The sequence below is a fragment of the Drosophila suzukii genome, chromosome 3 (assembly GCF_043229965.1).
Source record: "Drosophila suzukii chromosome 3, CBGP_Dsuzu_IsoJpt1.0, whole genome shotgun sequence".
NCBI lineage: Eukaryota > Metazoa > Arthropoda > Insecta > Diptera > Drosophilidae > Drosophila > Drosophila suzukii.
In genome coordinates this window covers 66,461,982-66,481,543 of record NC_092082.1, presented here as the reverse complement: position 1 = coordinate 66,481,543, position 19,562 = coordinate 66,461,982, and the positions used below count along the sequence as shown (strand labels likewise).

Below are 19,562 nucleotides of genomic sequence, written 5' to 3'. Positions count from 1 at the left end.
AACGAGACAATGAGGCAGATTCAGAATAGCTCTGCTATATTTTTGTATGTCTCGTGGGTCGTCGTCATGAGTGGGATGACACCCCTCTCCCCTCTCCCCACTATCTTCTCACCTATGCCACTACCCAATTTCGTCAGATGAGATCCCAAGCCAGAAAAGATATACCATATATACATATGTCTTGAGACGACCCCGTCTCTACGGCGGCGTCATCTGTTGTGCATTTCAATTTGTAATTGTAATTGCATTTTATATACATCTTTACATCCATCTGTATAGTGCAGACTCAATGAATTTCAGTACGAGTACGAGCGTGTATTTTTGTATTCTTGGTCATGGGACCATTTGGGCCACGTTTTCTTTGTGTCTGCACATTTGGCAAATGCCTCTTGATTGGCATCAAAAACACCCAGACTCAAGTGTGCGTTGCAATTTGGCTTTAAATTTTACCAAATAAATAAGGTGAAGCTCAATTATTACTTGTGTACTGAAGTACTTTTTCAGAATTGCCAACTTTTACAATGAGTTTTTACAATTTGTGATTCAAGCATACACTAGTATTTAGTTATTGAAAAACTGTAATGGGGGAAAGGGTATTTTAAAAATATTTTGACATTTAAGATGGGATAACATGGGTCTTAACAATGAAAATGTCATAAAAGTCTTCGACCTAGTAGTTCGAAGGGAATATAAATCATAAAGCGACATTCCAAAAATGCCGGTCCATTAGATTCCATGGCACACGCACCTCGGGAACCCAAACCCGACATCATCATTACTGCATATATAGTGTGTAATGGCCATGGTAATCGGCATCACATCATCATCATCAGCATCACGACTATCATCATCGTATCCCGGATGCATGAAAATGCAAAAAGCTGCAATGTCAAATCCAGAAACGGGCACAATGACTCAAAGCTGCCTGCAGATTGTGGGCTATAAAAAGCGGCCAGCCGAGAGAGCAGCTAACTTTCCAAATGCCAATACCAACCAAACACACACTCGCATATGGCGCAACAAAATCACAGTCATTATGCATAGTATCTGTGTGCCTGAGTATCTGATATTTTTCAATGGGAGGCGACAACGTCTCAGCGACATTTAGCTGAAAAATGCAATAAACAACATTCCAATCTAAACTCCCAGGCACAAAACGCCCTCCCGCTGGTTCAATTTACACCTTTTTGTCCGGCAGAGAGGAAAAAATAAAACAGCAACTACGGCGCAGCACCCGGGTCATTATGCGCATGTGTCTCCCATTATCGTATAATCACGCTGGCGATCTCCAATTTAACCACTGCACTATAAATGTAAGATCACAACCGAACAGCAGATGCTATATAGGAGAAGCTTTAAAAAAAATGTAGTCTCTTTTAAGATTTGCAAATAGAAAGTGTATTTTAATGATGGCCTATGCTTTTTACCACCACTAACTATAAAGTTTTAAGTCCCATCTTATAAACTAACTAAAGATCTCCTGGCCTTGAACGGACTGTAAAGTTGGAAGATATTACTAAGCATAAAGCAGGGGTCACTTATTTACCCCCGAAGAAAAGCCAATAGAGAGATGGAGAAGACGAGGGGTGGCAAACATGTTTCTCTTTTTTGTTCGCTTTCAGAGGGTATACTAGTTTGTATAAGAAATTTAAAGAATTAAAAATTAGCTAAGAAGATCATTATATTTTTTGGACATGAATGAAGATTTAAAAACCATTTATAAAACTCCCGGATTATCGTTAAATTTAGGATAGCACTATTAGGGCATCAAAATATTTGGTATTCTGTACTGGTTTTGCCTGCCCCACTGCCGCTCCCTCCCACAGCCTCCCAATGACATTGTCAATGTCAATAGCAAGATCGTTTCTCCGTTTCCTCTGCACAAGCACTCGAATGTATGGATGTATGAAAAGCAAGAGACTTGGAGAATATGCGCATATGTTAAGATCTCAAGAGGCAGACAGGCGGCGGCGATCTTGTTGCATACGCTTAACGGTTTTCTGGCTTTACCTGGTGGCGTTATTTTCCTCAGCCTCCACTCCAAGTGATTAATGGGCCCAAACGGACAACAGACTTTACCTTGTACGGGTTATGTTTGTGGTATATATATTTGTACTTATGGAAGGAGGATGAGGAGGAGGGACGAAGCCCGGGGAACTTTGACGACTTTTATGAGCAATTAAAAAACTATTACGGCGGCGGCCAAATGGCAAGCTGCATTGTTTGCTGTCGGGTTTTATGTGCAACGATGACGTTTTTATGGGCGCCACACGAGTGTGGGTCGAGGTCTTTCCCTACCTCTCTCACTCTCTCTCTCTCTATCTCTCTCTCTTTCTAACCCCCTCTATCCGTCTCTGTCTCAGTAACCGTTGCGCATGCGCCCGTCTCTTTTCCCTCTTTTTTGTTTGTTTCGCTGACTCCCCATTGTGGAATGCGGAAATGTTTTATACCCATAAGTCCCTCTGTTTCTGTATTTCTCTGTGCTCTTTTATTTTTAGGCGCATAACTCAAAATGCACCCTAATGACACACATAAAGTCTGACACTCGTGCCGTCTCTTTCCGCCTTTTGTCTGCTCGTTGTAAATTAATTGATGGCCATTAAACTTGGTTTTAATGAAAAAGAGTTCGGACAGCGAAAGGCGGCAACAAATTGTCATTGAAGGGGTTGCCGCCGATCATTTATACAAAAAGTAAATAAATTAAATGACAGATGGAGTACGCTTATTTATGGCATTATCTGTCATTTGTACCTCTTCCAGGGGTTCGAAATATTCAATGTTTGCCGTGGTTACTGCATAGAAATCTCTCTTGAATGAGTTTTTTATGGACAACGATTAAATGCAGTCATATGGATCTAAATAATCCGTCGTGGTATTTAAAATAGTACTGATTGCCTCTAAGCATAAGACTATCAGGTTTTTATGAATCAGGAAAATGCCACGATACTTTGTATTCATATTAGACTTTTGAAAGCAATAATCACTTAATGTATTACATTGTTTTTGAGGTGTAATCTTACATTTGTTATTAAATGTCAATTATATGGTTCTAAGTAATCCGTTTTGGTATTTTAAATAGTATTCTTTAACCGGCAGCGCAAAAGACTAAGCAATTTTTATGATACTACCGTTCACACTTTTTAGTCATATAGGTTTCAGTTAAAAGATACGACTTAGAGACATTAAACTCTAGAAACTTTTAATTAAGGGGAAAAAAGACACTTTATAAACAATTTCCAAAACATTAAACTGTCCTAAACTGTTGTAAATAAATACTGTTGTAAATAAACTTATTAAACTTCAATAGACTTAAGAATACCGATTGAACAGCAATAAAAATATGATCACTGAAAGATGAGAGATCTCACTGCACTAAGGAAACTCAAATTCCAGGCGAATGAAGTTAGTTCTGGTAACGAAAGCTCACATTCCGGGACAAATCGAGAAAATTCTCTCTCCCTCTCGCGGCGAATTAAGTCTGCATTTTCAGCTCGATCGCATTCGCAGACGGACGCTCTACCCGTCTCTTTCCACTGCCAGCTGGCCGTCTCTTTCCCGCACGATTCGAACTCTGGACTTCGACTCATTCACGCGCCGTTCACATAACTCGAAACGTGATTTTTACATGGAGAGTGTCGATGAGATGATGCCACGATTAATGCTGCTGCGGCTGCTTCATCTGCCTCAACTTCGTTTCCTTCTTCGTCTTCATCTCCGGCATTGGCATTCTTGACAACAAAAAGGAAGAGATGCAGCTACAGCTACAGACATTGGAATGTGGCAGCGCCACTTTACACCCTTCGCATTTCGATTGTCGTCTGCGGCCTGCAGCTGTTGCTACTAGTTTATTGGATGCAACAACAACGGCGGCGGAAAAGAGAGAGAAAACTGGGGGAGGGGGAGGGAAAGTGCCTCCAGGGGAAGTGAAATTGGTACGGCATGTTAACTGTCTCCGGACATAAGCGCATAAAAGGAAAACAGTGGGTACACAAACAAATCCACACAGAAAAAAGTTTTTCCTTTTTCTTATTATTAGCTCATTTTACAAAAGATACAATCTAGACAATAATTCCCTTTAACACGACGAATCTTGGGCTTTTTAACCAAACAGGATTACTACGAAATAGTATTCCACCCACTAGAACACAGAGTTAACTGATAGTATAGTCTAATAAATAATAGCATCTGAAAGATACTATATATACTATGACCCCAGGCGATTAAAATAGAAGTGATATTTTAGAAGACGCAACACTGTTTTTATTTTTATGAATTTTTTTATTGCCCCCATCTTAATCGCGACATTAGTCCGACCCGTCCGCCACTTTTCGTCTCGTTTTCATATTCACATCCGTTTTAATTTCTGGTTACATCATTGCCCAGCAGTCGGCCATCAATCACACGCACAAAACGGAAATAAATATAGAAATAAAGCGACCGGGAAAAGAAGGGAAATGCAGCGGAAGTGCGTCTAATTGAGCAACTGACAGAATGTGCGCGTCTGTGGAAAGCGGTACGAAACGAGGAACACGCCCCAAAAAGAACAACTCTCGGATTTTGAGATTCTGAGGCCCTCAGACCCTCGGACGCCCCCTCATAGAGACCCGTGCTCTCCTCACGGAACCAGTCTGCAGTCTACAGTCTACAGGCTGCTATCTCAATCAACGTCTGGGTGACTGAGTGACTGACTGAATACACGGGCTGGATGGATGACTGACAGGCAACACGTGCTCACCGCAACCAGTTGGCCATTAAAGTCCCAAAACAAAACAAACCGAGCCCAAGGAGGAAAAAAATGCAACAGTGCGAATGCGAATGGATCTGGATGGGCCTCCGGAGGAGGAGATTCTGGCTGCCTCCTCAACTCATTAAAGGCTTCCCCCGGGAGCCTGGGATAATATCAGTTGCCACACATAATTCCCGCTTAAGTGGAGAGGGAGGCGAACTCGGGTCGTAAACTGATAATAAAAAGGATACCCATAGGCGAAAGACTCTTGGGAGTGATTTTCCCGTACTCACACAGGTAAACGAACCAGTTTTTTCAGGCTGGGAAAGCTAAGCGATTTCTGAAAGCTAACCCACGAACTCGTTAATATTTCTTTTAGCATAATAGGTGGGTTGTAACTCTTGTAAGCCTATTACGTTTTTCCTTAGGTTTTTTTTTAGTATTTTTGTATCTTAAAATCAACTGCACTCTACACTAATGTTAATGGCGAAAATATTTGAATAGATATTCATTCATAGATGCCTTTAAAAAAATCAAATTATAAAATTGAACTAAATTTGTTTTAAGACAAATTTAAATAAAATATTTTTAAATCAAATAAGATTGTAGTATCAAATTTCATTTGTTTTTAAGACATCTATGAATTTCTATGAACAATTTTTTGCCATCTGGAATAGTTTTAAGTGTTTCTAATGTTAAGATACAGAAAAAGAATCTTAAGATTTTTTTTTAGCAAGCTTTCATTATACGCAATTATATAATATTATTTTAATTATCTAAAAACCGTTATGCAATTATATAGACGCTCGAATTTGAATGGAAATCTTTTGCATTTTGAATTTATTCCATTCGACTTGACACAAATGAGTTCATTGTAACTTTTCCGTCGCATTCGCATGAATGGAGGCCACTTATGGCTTTATCAGTGACCAGAGCAGCAGATCTTTCGGCCAGGTTGCCTTTCCAATTGAAACTATTTCCGGCCCGACTCGATTCAACCACTAAAAAAAACCACAAATACAATGAGACGGCGACAACCACGAGGCGTGGAGAGATACATTAGAGCAATATAGAAATGTTTGTGCAATTGCAATGGCATACCGCATGCCACATGGTGCCACACACTAATAGATCCCCGCCCCGAACCGCCCCACCACCCCACCGCCCCACTCTTCAAGGCGTCAACCGTCGTCTCAAGAGTGGTTCCCATGTGTGCCGGTGCTGGTGAGTGTGTCTGCTCCAAAACTGTGAAAATGCCCAGACGGTGAGTGTGCAATTGAGCGACTGCTGCTACTTCTACTTCTGCTGATGCGGTCGGTTGCCTCCAGCACTCCCCATCCGCCCCCTTGGGTCCGGTCTGGTCTAAACTTCGATCCCGTCTGGTAGATATTCTACCCTACTTTTCAACTTGGTATCAATATACGAAAAGGACTTAAGTCTGCTCTTTGGGTGATCTTCAAATTGTAAAAAGTTTGGCACACCTAGTTCAAACCCTTCACAGATTAAAACTTGTTTTTAATATTCTAGCATTATTTAAAAGATGCATCACATTAGTTGGTAAAGGTTCTGCTTTCCAAAACTATACCTTTTTGTAGTGACTATATTAAGCGAGAAAATAGTAATAAAGAAGACTTTAACTTATGATGTTTAATCTCATATAATATTTTATATCATATATAATCTTATATTTTTTTATGTACCTATAAAATACTTTGACTGGCATCTAGGGTATTCAATAACTCGCAGACCATAAGTTGAAGTCTTTCCAGCTTTTTCTCCTGTTTTCTGATTATTTTCCACTGATGCAGTTGTTTTTGCTGGAGCTGACGCTCGGTGCCAAGTTATTATTATTGCAGTTGTTGATGCGACAGACGCGCCATTTGTTACACATTATTTAGAATCAGAGGCCATTTAACACCACCTCCTGCCACCACCCACCTTCCTCTGTTCCACACGCTTTCCCCCTCTTTTTGGCTGGTCACCGTCTCCGTTTTATTTTTTGCTCCATCCGGAATTTACCCAATATTTATTGTTAGCGAGTTACTTGGAACTGGGCCATGCGGAAATACCAAAGTGAAATATTAGAGCTGGGGATGATATATCCGGAATCGGGAGAACTACTCCGCTCTTTCTCTATATTTGGGCCCGAGAAACACGCTTCTAGTTCACAAATTTTCCCATTGACAATCAAATCAGCATACATTTCTTAGGAAAAATTCCAAAACGTCTCCTTCTTGTTCAACCTCATTGGAATGTGACACAAATTAAGCACAACGAAAGAGATAGCTGTGGACAAGCGAAGATACAGTGGAACTTTCCACACACAGAAAAGCTAGAATTGGTATAATTTCTATTAAAACAAAAATTTCTTTGTATTGGATCTTTTGAAAAACTAATTGAAGATATTTAAGCACTTAATATACATACATAATTGTTATTACAAATTTAAGCATTACCAATTATTGATTTAAATTACTATTTATCATTAAAAATATATATTTGTTGAACCCACAAATCCTTTTCATTAAAGATTAGTATCCAATTCATTTTCTATAGATAAATAGTCTACTGTAATTGAATTCTCCGAAGAAAAAGACAGAAATGTAGCTTACCTCAGGCGAGAATAATGAATGGCAGAGACAATGTATGCCTCCTCCTCTCGCTTTTCTTTATTGTTATAAATTTCAAACACGTTTCGATAATATTTTTCTTCACTGCTGCCTTTGCACTTTCCCACCAGCTTTTGGCGAAAGCTTTCTTCGGTGGCAAATGAAAACCCGAAAATTGTAAATTCGGGGAAAACCGTGGAGTTGAGAGGTAGAGATGGGGGAGAAAATGCACTCGGGATCGGAATTCGGATCACTTCTATAACTTAATTTCCCTATCTCATTCTCTGGTTCCATTCCCTGGTTTCTGTTGCTTTTCTTGTTTTTTTCTGACTAGCAATTTTATTTATTTAGGTTATCATTTTTCTTGATTTTCTCGTTGTTGTTGTTGTTGCTCTCTGATCTTTTGTTTGCAAGTATTTGTGGTTGTTGTCACATAGCATTCCTCACTATTTCTCACATTTTTCACATGATTTTTACTTTCACACCTTCGCGGCACTCGATGATCATTTCACGTGATCTCAATGATGCATTTAGTCGTCGCCGAACTGAAATGAAAGCAAAAGAGAAAGGCGGGTGATGAGAATAGAATTTCGTTTACTCAGATCTAAATTGAATTGCCATTGTATTGAGTGACAATACTATTGTATTACGGAAATAAATAAAAAACTAAGAATATGTATTGCAAATAATTAAAAATAATTCTTAGGGTCAGTACTTAAGCTAACAATATCTGTGCCAAAATTAAAGTTGACTTTCCCAAATACTGAGCCTGAAATCAAGTTTAGGAAATATATAATAAATAATAATACAATAATTATAAATATTTAATTTAATCTACATGTAACAAGAGAACCCCATTTTGCAACTCGGTACAGTCAATCCTTTAACAGCTAACTGTAGCGCAACCATTATCCAATTAACAAATTCCACAGAATCACTTAAAACCCAGAAAAATAGTGTTCGTGCAACTTTAATCCACCTGAAAATCCATAATTTTGTGCTTGACTCTCACAATTCTTGCAGAAATATCCATTAGGCCCCACCCAGATACAAAGAGACCAACAGCCGTAAAACGTTCAACTTTCGCGCCAAATCATAAATACCACAACAACAAATTCGCCCAGCCAAGCGGAAAAATAATATAAAATATATAAACAATGTAAGGAAAAACTTTATCAAACAATAAACGACATTTTATTACAACATCAACGCCGCAAGAATGCAAAAAAAACAGAAGAAAAAGAAAAAAGATAGTAAGATATTGTTTTGGCACTCATGGGCCACGCCTTTTTCTGTGGGAGCAACAACAACAAAAGTATCTATATAAAATATATAAAGTGCAACCGAAAAATAAAAACAAAACTCAACGTAACCGAAATAGTGAAAAAAACGTGGTGAAAGAAAAATTTAGGTAAGGCTGTATCGACTTCACAATACCTTCTCGAAAGAAAGAAACACTAACAAAATTATTTTAAGATAACAACATGCATTAAGGAACTTGTTTATTACTTCAAAATTTATAATTTAAAATTAAATTTTTATACTTTCCGATAATAATAAGAATATTTGACAACTAACTCTGTCTAAAAGGCACTTAAGTTCTAGTTAATAAAAGTTATTAAGTTTAAAGTTTTTAGTTTCTACGTATTTTAACAGCTAAAATAATTTAAAATTCGAATATGCTCTCTTCATTTACAACTTAATGGGTATGAAAACCGTCTGCGCCAGAAACAACAACAAAGCCAAGAAAAACAAGCGCAGTTCAAGCATCAAAAAGCTGCCGTCACGCCCCTCTTGAGTGCGCTTCCCGCCCACAACCCCTCCCCCCTTCGCCACACGAAACGGGGCCAGACAGACAGCGTCTCTCTCGCTCTACCGCTACACCTCCCTCTCACTCCAAAAGTCACGTGGGGTGTTGTGTGCGGCACGCGAAATGCAGAAAAAATGGAAAACTGCTGAACTATAGCTAAAATAAATAAATAAATTAGATGGAAATTTTTGGTGTTCCGCATTTTAATAGCATAGTGGATATTGGTTTGAAATTCCTTATTAAATTAATAGTGTTTTTAATATTATCTATCAATTTTTTCCCAACCAAAATGTATTTAAAAGTATCAATGTAATATATTTTTAAACTTTTATATTCTAATTATTTATTTATGTCGCATTTACGCAACATTTAAGTTAATTATAAATATAAACTGTACAAAAACAAGGATTACATCTATAAAACAGGACATTTGTCCTCTTAATTTTCTCACAAAATTAATGAAAATCTTGTTTAATAAACTTTAAAATGGTTAAAAAGTGGTCAAATGTGTTTTCCAATTTAGAAAAGATTAAGTGCTGCCTCATAAATCAATGCATTGGCTTGTTAATTTTGGTTTAATGCACTTTTAATTGCAAGTCATAGTAATTATGAATAAATATTGGCTTTAAAGCCAGATTATTTTGCTTACAATTCGCATATTTGGCCAAAAATTCATTTTGGTCAAGACAACAAATCAGCACACACACACACAGATCTAAACACACACAAGGAGGCCCGTCGTTAAAAATGTGCTGCAGCAGCAAATGAGAGAGCACAACACAACCGAGAGAGCGCTTGCACACGCGAAAGAGATAAAACACCAAATACGAGACATGCACAAACAACAAAAACGAAACACAAAAACGAAAAAAAAAAAACGCAAGGCGTGCAGAGACGCCGGCAGAAGCAGAAGCAGAGCGCCGGCAACCCTCGAGATGACGTTGACCCCGAAAAATGACGCGAAGCGCAATGTGTGAAAACGAATGCGAACGGGGACGAAAACAAACTGAAATCTAATAACGGACCGGCGAGAGTGCAAGCGAGAGGCGAACAGCGTCGGCGTCTGCATGCGTCGCCCGTTCTCGCTCTCGCCCCCTCCCCCTACCCACAAGCGACTACTTTTTTTTGTTGTTTTGCGGATAGACGTGCTAAAGCGCAGTGCGTATAAAAACACGCAGACAGGACGAAAAGCCGAAGAACAACAACAAAGTGCAAGCGCAGTTAGGCGGCGGCCAGACAGAAAGAGACAGCGACAGCGAGCGCGCGCAAACGGTGGAGACAAAGAGAGAAGGAGAACGTGAGAGCGTAAACAGAGCGCATGTCTGCGATAACAAACAGGAGAAAGGAGGAGAATGGGCGCTGAGAAAGAGGGCGGTGGGAGAAGGACGTGGAGGAAAGGAAGACGCGTAGGAGGAATGCGTTTATGCGAAGCAGCAATATTTTGGTAATAAAATAACCATAAAAACGGGCAATAAAAAGGATACAAAGGACCTGTGTATAAACAAGAGATCAGTATTAAAATATATTCTTTGAAATACATATAAAAAAAAAATACCATCTGATAATGTCTTCTTATGTTTGAGGACTTAATTTAAAGGAGTTCTATGATAACAGTTCCCTAAATATTTGCATTGTTTTATAAAAACCTCTTGGGATTCAATTAGTTTTAAAAACAAAAGTGAATCTTTTCCCCATAACTGCCAACCGGTGAAAGCTGAATAAACAATGGCATTAAAAACACCAAGTTACCATGAATTGCATACAGCTCATGTTTGTTTTGGGCATGAATAAATCACGATTTGCACGGCATTCGTATGAACGTACGGAGTGGAAAATCCGGAGGCTGCCACTCTTTTACGTGCGTGTGTGAGTGTGTGTCTGTGTGATAAGGGCGGCAACTGCAGTCGCAACAAAAACAAAACAAAAAGGAAAAGAGCAACAACTACTTCGAGCACACATAAAATAGCAGAAATTTTTTCTCACAGATGGAGGCCGCCAAATAATTTTTTTTTTTACATATTTTTTGCCAAGCGCCAGCAGAGGCACAAAAACAACAACAACGAAGAGGACAGCAAAACGCAGTTCGCTTATGAATGGAAAAGAAGGCGCGCGACTGTCTCGCTCGCTCCCTTAAAACGCATGTGTGTGTGCAAGAGAGAGAAAGAGTTTGGCATGACTCTGTGTGTGTGTGTGTGTGTGTGTGGAGTGCAGAAAATGTCGGTGTCGTTGGCCCTTGGCTGGTGTTTTTGTTGTTTTGTTGTTGTTGCGGCGCAATGTGGTACAGTGACTACCAAAAAATACTAGCAGGCACCTCGTAAAACGGCCCAAAGAGGAAGCGGCGAGGAATGGGCGGAAAGAGGAAGGATGAAGAGGCGGCAAACGGAAGCAGCGACGTCGCCTAAATGGGTTGCAATAAAAAAAACTACACATGCGGTTGTAAAGTTGTAAAACTGCGGACGTAGTTCCAGTTGTAGTCCGTAGTTTCCAGTCGTAGTGGTTGTAATTCGTAATCGAGTGTTTACACTCCAACCCATTTAAACCGAAAGAACAGAACTACCTTTAACTAGGTAAAAAAAGATTATTAAACTTACAACATATTTAGGAAAGAATTTTTTTTTTCCTTTCATGATATTATGAAACACATAACACATACATCTGAAAGTTCCTAAATTTTGATTAAGTTATCGGGATACCCCATATATGGCAAATCAATTTTAAATCTGTCCAGCTACAGTAACATTGTCAAAAATCGTAAATATTAAGAAAAATGTGATCTTTTAATAATATATATCATAAAATATACTTATAAATAAAAATTAATAGAGAAAATCAAAATCAAACAGTGGTTCAAGAATGCTGCTTTAATAATGTTTAAAATATATCCAGATCCTTTAGAGATAGGAATATAAGTATTTAATTGTGTTTTTAAGTGTTCAAGGATTAGGTATGCTCAATACAGGATCTCCTTATATTTGTATTCTTTGCTATGAATAGCACAATAAATAAAAGTCCGCCTTAGCAAAATATTTAAAATAAAAAATTTTAATGGTAATAATAACAGTTCTATCTTTTAAATTATAGTATGTATTCGAAGTTTTATTTGTAGAAGTTTCACTGTGGCATTTACTTTGTTTTACATTGTTGGCTGTATTGGTAGCTTAGTATTTAGTTGTTTGCTGCCAATGGGCTGCTAATGAGAATGAAAGGGGTTCGTTCGTTGCAGGGGAGGTTTGAGCAAGGGGGTTCGGTACGGATCATCAAACGGCGCCGCCTAATTAAAAAACCATTAAAATTTAAAGCCACCGCCTATGCATGGGGGCTAATAAATACATAAATTTGCAGCAGCGGCAACGGGCCTCCAAAAATACAGAAAACAAAAAAACGCTAAAATTAATTACCTCACGAAACAAACAAGAAGGTAGTCGCGATAAAAAGCCAGAGAAAAGGGGAAACTAAAATGCAGTCAAAGCACATTGGGTTCAGTTTCGGTAAAATGGAATTTTGTCGCAAAAAAGACGAGTTAGCTAATGTAATTTAAGTCTTATACACAGTTTTGTGAAAATTATTGGGGTCTGTTTCGCTGCAAAATTTTTCAAAAGTGTGCATTGTAGGTACATGCTACATAAAATTGATATTAAAAAAAAATTCGGTAAAATTTACCAATACTGATAGTTAAGTAACTGTAAAAAAAAAAATGTTAACCACTATTAAAAGCTGTTTGTTTTATTGTTTCATTGGTTACTATTTAATAGTAAAACTACTACAAAATTGTAAGTTGTATGAATTTTATTGTAGGGAGATAAACTTTTTCGTTGGTCAAAATGACATTTCGGTGGCTATGCACCATTTAACTATTATGTTGGTTAATTTTTTTTTAGGCTGTAAGCATTAACCAAAATTCAAATTTTTAGCAAAACCTCTTACTTTATATCTTTTTGCAAATTAGGAAACGTACTGTAATTAAGAGATCAATGAAAAGTATACTTTTATGACTCAATAAAAATGTTTGCCAATCCGCTGGGTTGAACCCATTCAAAAGCTGTAGCAAAACGAGTTCGGAAACTAATTATAGACATTTTAGAGTCAATTAGAGGCAGTCAATTAGGGGAAAAGAAATTCCCAGCGTACATTTGGCACTGATTTGATGGGATTTCTTTGGCAACCACAATACCAAGGATTCGGGTTCGGGCCTGGAAAGCCACCGATCCAACGCCCATTGGCCAATGTGCAGCGTCAGCGTGGCAGGCGGACAAAAAAGCGGAACATCATGGAAATGTGTCTAAAAATAAACTTGTGCAACAATGTTGCAAAAGCAAACATCAGCAGACAGTCAGTGACACAAAGTGGGTGCCGCAGGAGGAGGCGCGGGGAGGGCTGTGTGCCGAGGGGCGGGGGCTGCGGACCGGGCCAGACGAGAGTGGAGCTCTCTTGGCCAGACGGCGGCCTTTCTTCTGGCCCGCCCCTTCCCCGCCTCCTTTCGGCCACGTCCCTCGGTCTGTTTGTCTGCTGAGTGCCGCAGTCGCATTGTTTGTGGAGCGGCCAGGGGGCGGCAGCGACAATGGCTAAAAGGAGCAGTCGCAACAGCAGCGCCAGAAACAACAAAAAGCGGAATGGCCCTGTGCTAAAAACCCCGAACCTTCGAATACCCTTTGTTCTTGAAAGACATGCGTGTTTTGTCGAAACCGAATTTGTAAGATATTGTATATGTCTAGTACTTTTAAACTCGCCTGTTACTGCAAATATCACTAAAATATATGACCCAAAATATCAGAAAAAATTAAGCCTAACATCTGAAATACATCAAAAACAATTTAAGTAGAATATGCAGATCAAAGTTGTTTGATTCTGATTAAGTAATCGAGAAACCCCACATACATATTGGTGGGGAAAATGGTACTGATAGCAAACAATTTTAAAACAGCGCCACAAATATCAAACTGTCAAAATATTATATTATTTATAATATTTTGCCTTTATGAGCATTACAAAAATTAGATTAATTAACTAGAACTAATGAAACATACACATAAATGGAAAACGTTTTCTTAAAAAACTTTCTTCCTAAACTTAAAGACCTCTTAACTCTTATCATAAAACCCTTTATATAAGGTAGGATATGCAGAATATAGCAAAAAGAATCTTGTGTACCCATGAAACCCCCTTTATAGGGTATGAAAACACGATATATGGTATATGGAGTGCCGCGTTGGGCGCGTGAAGCACGCGAAACGAGAGCTGGGCTGCTATAAGGGGGTCGCAGGAGGGGACAAAAAGGTAGCCACAAGATGGAGAAGGAGGCGGAGGAGGTGTGGCAGTGTGTCCAAGAAGAGGCTCAACAGCAAGAAGAAGAGAGGAGAAGACCGCGTCCACTAATCGCTAAATTTACGAGTACAGTTAAAATAAAATCATAAAAATGTCTTCTCGATGGTTGTTGTTGAGGCAGGCAAACAAAGCGAAAGAGACGGCCATATGGCTCGGGATAAGGACAGCGACAGAGACGGCAACTGAAACAAGGGAGAGAGTTGAAACTTGGGTTTAGTTTACAATTTACATGATGAAGTAGTTCAAGAAGTTGTGGCCTGGAATTTCCACGAAACACTTGGGAAACAACTTCCCGCGCACACGTCATTTTGAAGAAAGAAGTGAGAGGGACAGGAGCATGTGCGAGTGAGATGCCAGCATGAAACAACAGGCAGGCTGCCTGCCACAGAGCAAGAAGAAGAAGACCGACAGGCAAGACGACACAAAAAGGGTCCGAGAAGAGGAAGAGGCCCAGTTTATAGTGTAAAATTTAATGAGCCCAGCCAACTCTACGCCACAAGATCATTGGCGAAAAAGGTTTTATTTCAGGTTTCCTGGCCTCACTCATTTTTCCACTTCAATGGAAATGCGAAAAACAACAAAAACAAACAACAAGAATAAAGGTGACAACGTACGAGATTAAAGCAAAGTGACGGGCCACTGCTGAGCACAAGTAGTTCATGAATAAAGATTTAAGCGGAACTCTTAATGGACAACCCGAAAGTCTAAGAATAACAAGCGGAAAACGTTAGATTTGCTTAACTGGAAAATTGAGTTAATCTAGGGTAGACAAATACAGCAAACAAATTTGTTCCTGGAAAACGAATCCTGATAAATTTTAAATCCGCTCGTTAAGTACATACATACACATTTACATACATATTTTCCAAAATTATTTGATTAAAATAATAAGATTTGTATATTACTTTTTGGAACTTTCTATCTTTTAAATACGCTGTTTTCACTGATCTTTGACCATTTTCCACATAATATCGTCTTCGAATTGCAATCTCAAGATCACCGATCATAGAATTAGCAAAACAAAATAACGGGACAGCCGAAGGTCATTCACGGGCGAAACAACGCACCGAAGAAAAAGGAAAAAAAATAACGGCAACATTGTTGACGCCCCAGCGATTAGAAAAGAAAGCTAAACAAATACTTGCAAAAAGAAGAACAACATTTTAACTTGGAATACAAAAAAAACTAAAACAACAATAGCAATACGAAATGCCGTCAGCAAATCCGAAAGCCAATCAATAGATATGCAACGCAAAATGCCCACGCACAAAAGCACAAGAATAGAAGAAAGGGGGGAAAACGAAAAGTGAGCGGGCGGTGGGCTTATCTCGTAATGTTTATGAAAATGACTATAAATACAATACAAAGCAGCGAAAACAAGAAAGAACGCTTGAGTAGCGCACCCCGACTTTGAGATACCCTTTGTTCACGATTCTGTTTTAAAAATTACGAAGTTTGCCTATTTTTTTCAAAAATACAAATGAAAAACGTATTAATTTTAAATTAATCAATGTACAATGTACAATGTATGTACATCGCAAAGTTAAAATAATTAACATTTTGCATATCTTTGATATGGGATCCCATAGTTTCCATTTCAATTATATGATTCATAAATTGTATGATATTATTTTTTCAACAGATTCGCAATCTTAATTTAAATTTGTTTTTTTTATCTAAAAATAAATATGTACCTATTCCAATGGAGATTAAAATCCTGAGCAAATGGATATAATAAAAGGTATTTTTTCATTATTTTCTTGCTTCAAGGGTTTTATAACTTTCGCACCTTTGATCGAATGCAATGTACCCACTTAATTCGAATAGTAACGGGTATAAAATTGAAGCGCAGCCGCCCACCCAGCAGAGACGTCGGCGTCGACGCTAGCAGCACACAAACAAAATGCTCCAAGCGCCACACCGCTCACACACACCTACGAACGTACACTCGCGGATCACACACATCGCCACACATCACCATAAAAAGACAAACAGCAGCACGCACTTTATCAAAAACAAAATAGAACATATTCCTCCCTCTCACTCACTCTCTTTGGCCTGCAGCGTGTGGGTGTCGGAGGGAGATGGCATGCATAGAAGTGCAACCACGTGTGTTGTTTATTACACCAACACACTCGAAAGCTGCCAACGGAAAATAATAAACGAATGTCAATACGAAAACGGAATCTTTAAAAACAAGAAAAACAAATAACTGCGCAAAGCAAAATGCCGAAAAAGCAAAAACAATGAGCAGTGCAAGCAGGACGGCCAGATCTGGAAGACAGAGACAAAATTCAATTGTCAAAAAGAGAACGGGCAATAATAACAAATAAGGGGCAGACATTTGTTGCTCGTAATGCTAATAACAGGATCAAAAAGTTAAGAATAATATTGTAAGACTTCTGAAATATTAAAGTGTTATCAAATAATCGTTGGATTATTTTCCAAGAAAAATCAAATTTATTACTGCCAATTTTAAAAATATAAAACGATAATAAATCACAACCTGCATGACCATTAAAGTCACCTTATAAGCCTATTAAATGATCATCGTTCTTATTTATAAAATGTATTCAGCATATTATTTTGCCAGAAACTTAGTTTCTTCTAGTTACTTTCTGGTTTTAGGAAGTTTTTGTGGGTTTTCATATATAATTTGCCACAAAAAACAAACGGCATCGTAAAAGATAATATCTAAAGATAAATTAACGGCGAAAACACTTAATTTAACACCAAAGCGAACAATAAAAGATATTTCACAAGCTAAATGATCATCATTACTGTTTCACAAGCTGTTTAATATGATCCAATAATTAGTTTCTTCTGGTTGCCTTCTAGTTAAAAGAAGTTCTTATTTAGCACTTCAAGTTAGGAGCTATTATTATAATACATGTTTAAAAAGAGATATTTGGGTAAACTAACTCCATAAGCTTATGTAAATAGGCTTGTTATTAGTCATTCACGTACATGAATTGAACTATAATTCATCAGGGCCATGTTTATCGTGGTTAATCACGGACAACTAGTTTGATAAGCTCTTAATCCTTAGTCACCCTCCATAATCCCTCCCTTGCCCATAATCTGGAATCAAAACATCAAAACAAACAACTTGCCATTGGCCAATTGTTGATTCTTGTGGGTGTATTATTTCCGTTCGAGTGTGTGTGCCCCCGAATAAGATACCGAATAAACACTTCCACGAGAAGACGTCGCATACAAAATGATCACAAGATCCAGTAACCGTATAAACACCACGTCATCGCCTGTCTACCGCCCCTCCCCCGAATTTCCTGCAGCTTTAGTTGCCATTTTCATCAGCAGTTTATTATAGTTTACTTTTGCCATAATATTTTTGCTATTGCTGTCTTTAAATCACATAGTGAAAACCATAATTGTATTGGGTGAGCACAGCTGCGGTAAAGATATTATAATTCCTCGGTGAGTCATGGCCCAAGTTAGGAAAGTCTTGCGTGGTTTATAGCAATCAAAGCTAACATCTAAAATTAAAATACATTGTGTGTACATCGCTTTTTAAAGTAGACAAAATCCAATGGTTATCAGTTAAATATACTGCTCAGTATTATTAAAATTACTAGACATACGTAGAAATAGGAAACGATTTCTTATCATTAGGTGGTAAAATATATTATTCCACTTTGTGAGATTTTTAAAGTATAATCCCATTTCAAGGTCCAACTATTAGGTACTTATAATATCGCAGATCTATTATATTGACCGCATTTGTCACTGTCTTAAGTGTTCATGCGTAGGCGACTGAGTGCAGACTTTTCGAGGGGAAATCGGGGGGACTCTCGTCATACGACCGACTGACGAACGTCGACTATGTCATGTGTTGTTGGGTCCAAGTGTGCGTGGTGCTCCAAGTTTTTCACTCTTGTTCTCCTTCTTGTTAGTACTATTTGTTATTGCTATTGCCGTTACTGGATGGGTATTATTTACTTGGACCTTGGACCCTCTTCCCGTGATAAGATTCGGGAGCAGCTGCGTGCAAAGATGGGTGGGTGGGTGCTGATGTCTGGATGGATGGAGGGTTGGATGGTTGGATGGCTAACTGAGAGATGCGAGTCCGCTTGTGAATCATTATTCCGGCCCTCGCAACGCGCTTCTTGGAACAATCAATTCCGATTCATTCGATTTTCCGCGAGCCAAATGCAAATAAAATCACTTAAATGCGACTGGCTCGTCGAAAACAAGTTGACTCACACCGCAAATACATTGCATTTCGAAATGGCAAAATAAATGGCAGCAACAACGCTTGCGTAATTAATACCAATTTGGGAATGATCCAAAATGCAGAGCTCAAAGCAATAATAACAATAAAGAAGTGGAAGGTGATTCCACGGAATTTTGGATCACCTTGACGATCGATTGTTATAATAAGTTGTTTTTAATCCGTTGCACATGAAAATCTCTAATAAAATATTCCATCTTGTTTTTTTTTATGTTTAGAAAATCAAAGGTTATCTTTTTCCATTCCTATTTTCAGTGATCTTTGTTTAAAGGTAAGAAATAAATTAAGAGTTGTTTTGGGGTACTTGGTGTTTTAAAAACTTTCCGTTAACAGAATTCAGAAGCTATCCCTTACCACCGTTTTTATTCTTAATAACAATTTGTTCTATTAAAGCATTGATTATGAAATAAAAACAAATCACAATTAAGTATGAGTTTTGACCCAGACCACCACCAAAAATTATTTTTCCTTTTTGGTTGTTATAACACCAATAGTTTAATATTTCCGATTATAATAATAAATATCAGACACAACAGCAACAACAACAATGGAGCAATAAACTCGCAGTGCGTGCATGCTTGTGTGGGTGGGGAGGGGGCGTGGCAGCGAGGGGAGGGGTAGTGTGGAGCGATTAGAAGACGCGCGTCTAAGTTCAAGGCCAAGCAGTTCACAGCATAAGCAGTGAAGGCAGCAACAACAAAAGCGAAAAACAACAGCAGCAGGGCGAGAGAGTGAGAGAGAATGATAGGGGAGGAGGGAGAGAAGCAAACGCAGCTGAAAAAAGTGCACACAAAATTGTTTGGCTGTGTGTGTGTGTGTGTTGTTTCGCAGCGAAAAAGGTCA

General features: G+C 38.4%; 1 protein-coding gene across 1 annotated transcript in view; it reads right to left on the bottom strand.

Moving 5' to 3' along the window:
• Window positions 1-19,562, bottom strand: part of InR (Insulin-like receptor) — a 53,581-nt gene that overhangs the window by 30,682 nt on the left and 3,337 nt on the right. Inside the window, exon 2 of the mRNA XM_036816633.3 lies at window positions 7,339-7,880. The gene's annotated coding sequence lies outside the window, so the exon portion shown is untranslated. The remainder of the gene's footprint in view (window positions 1-7,338; window positions 7,881-19,562) is intronic.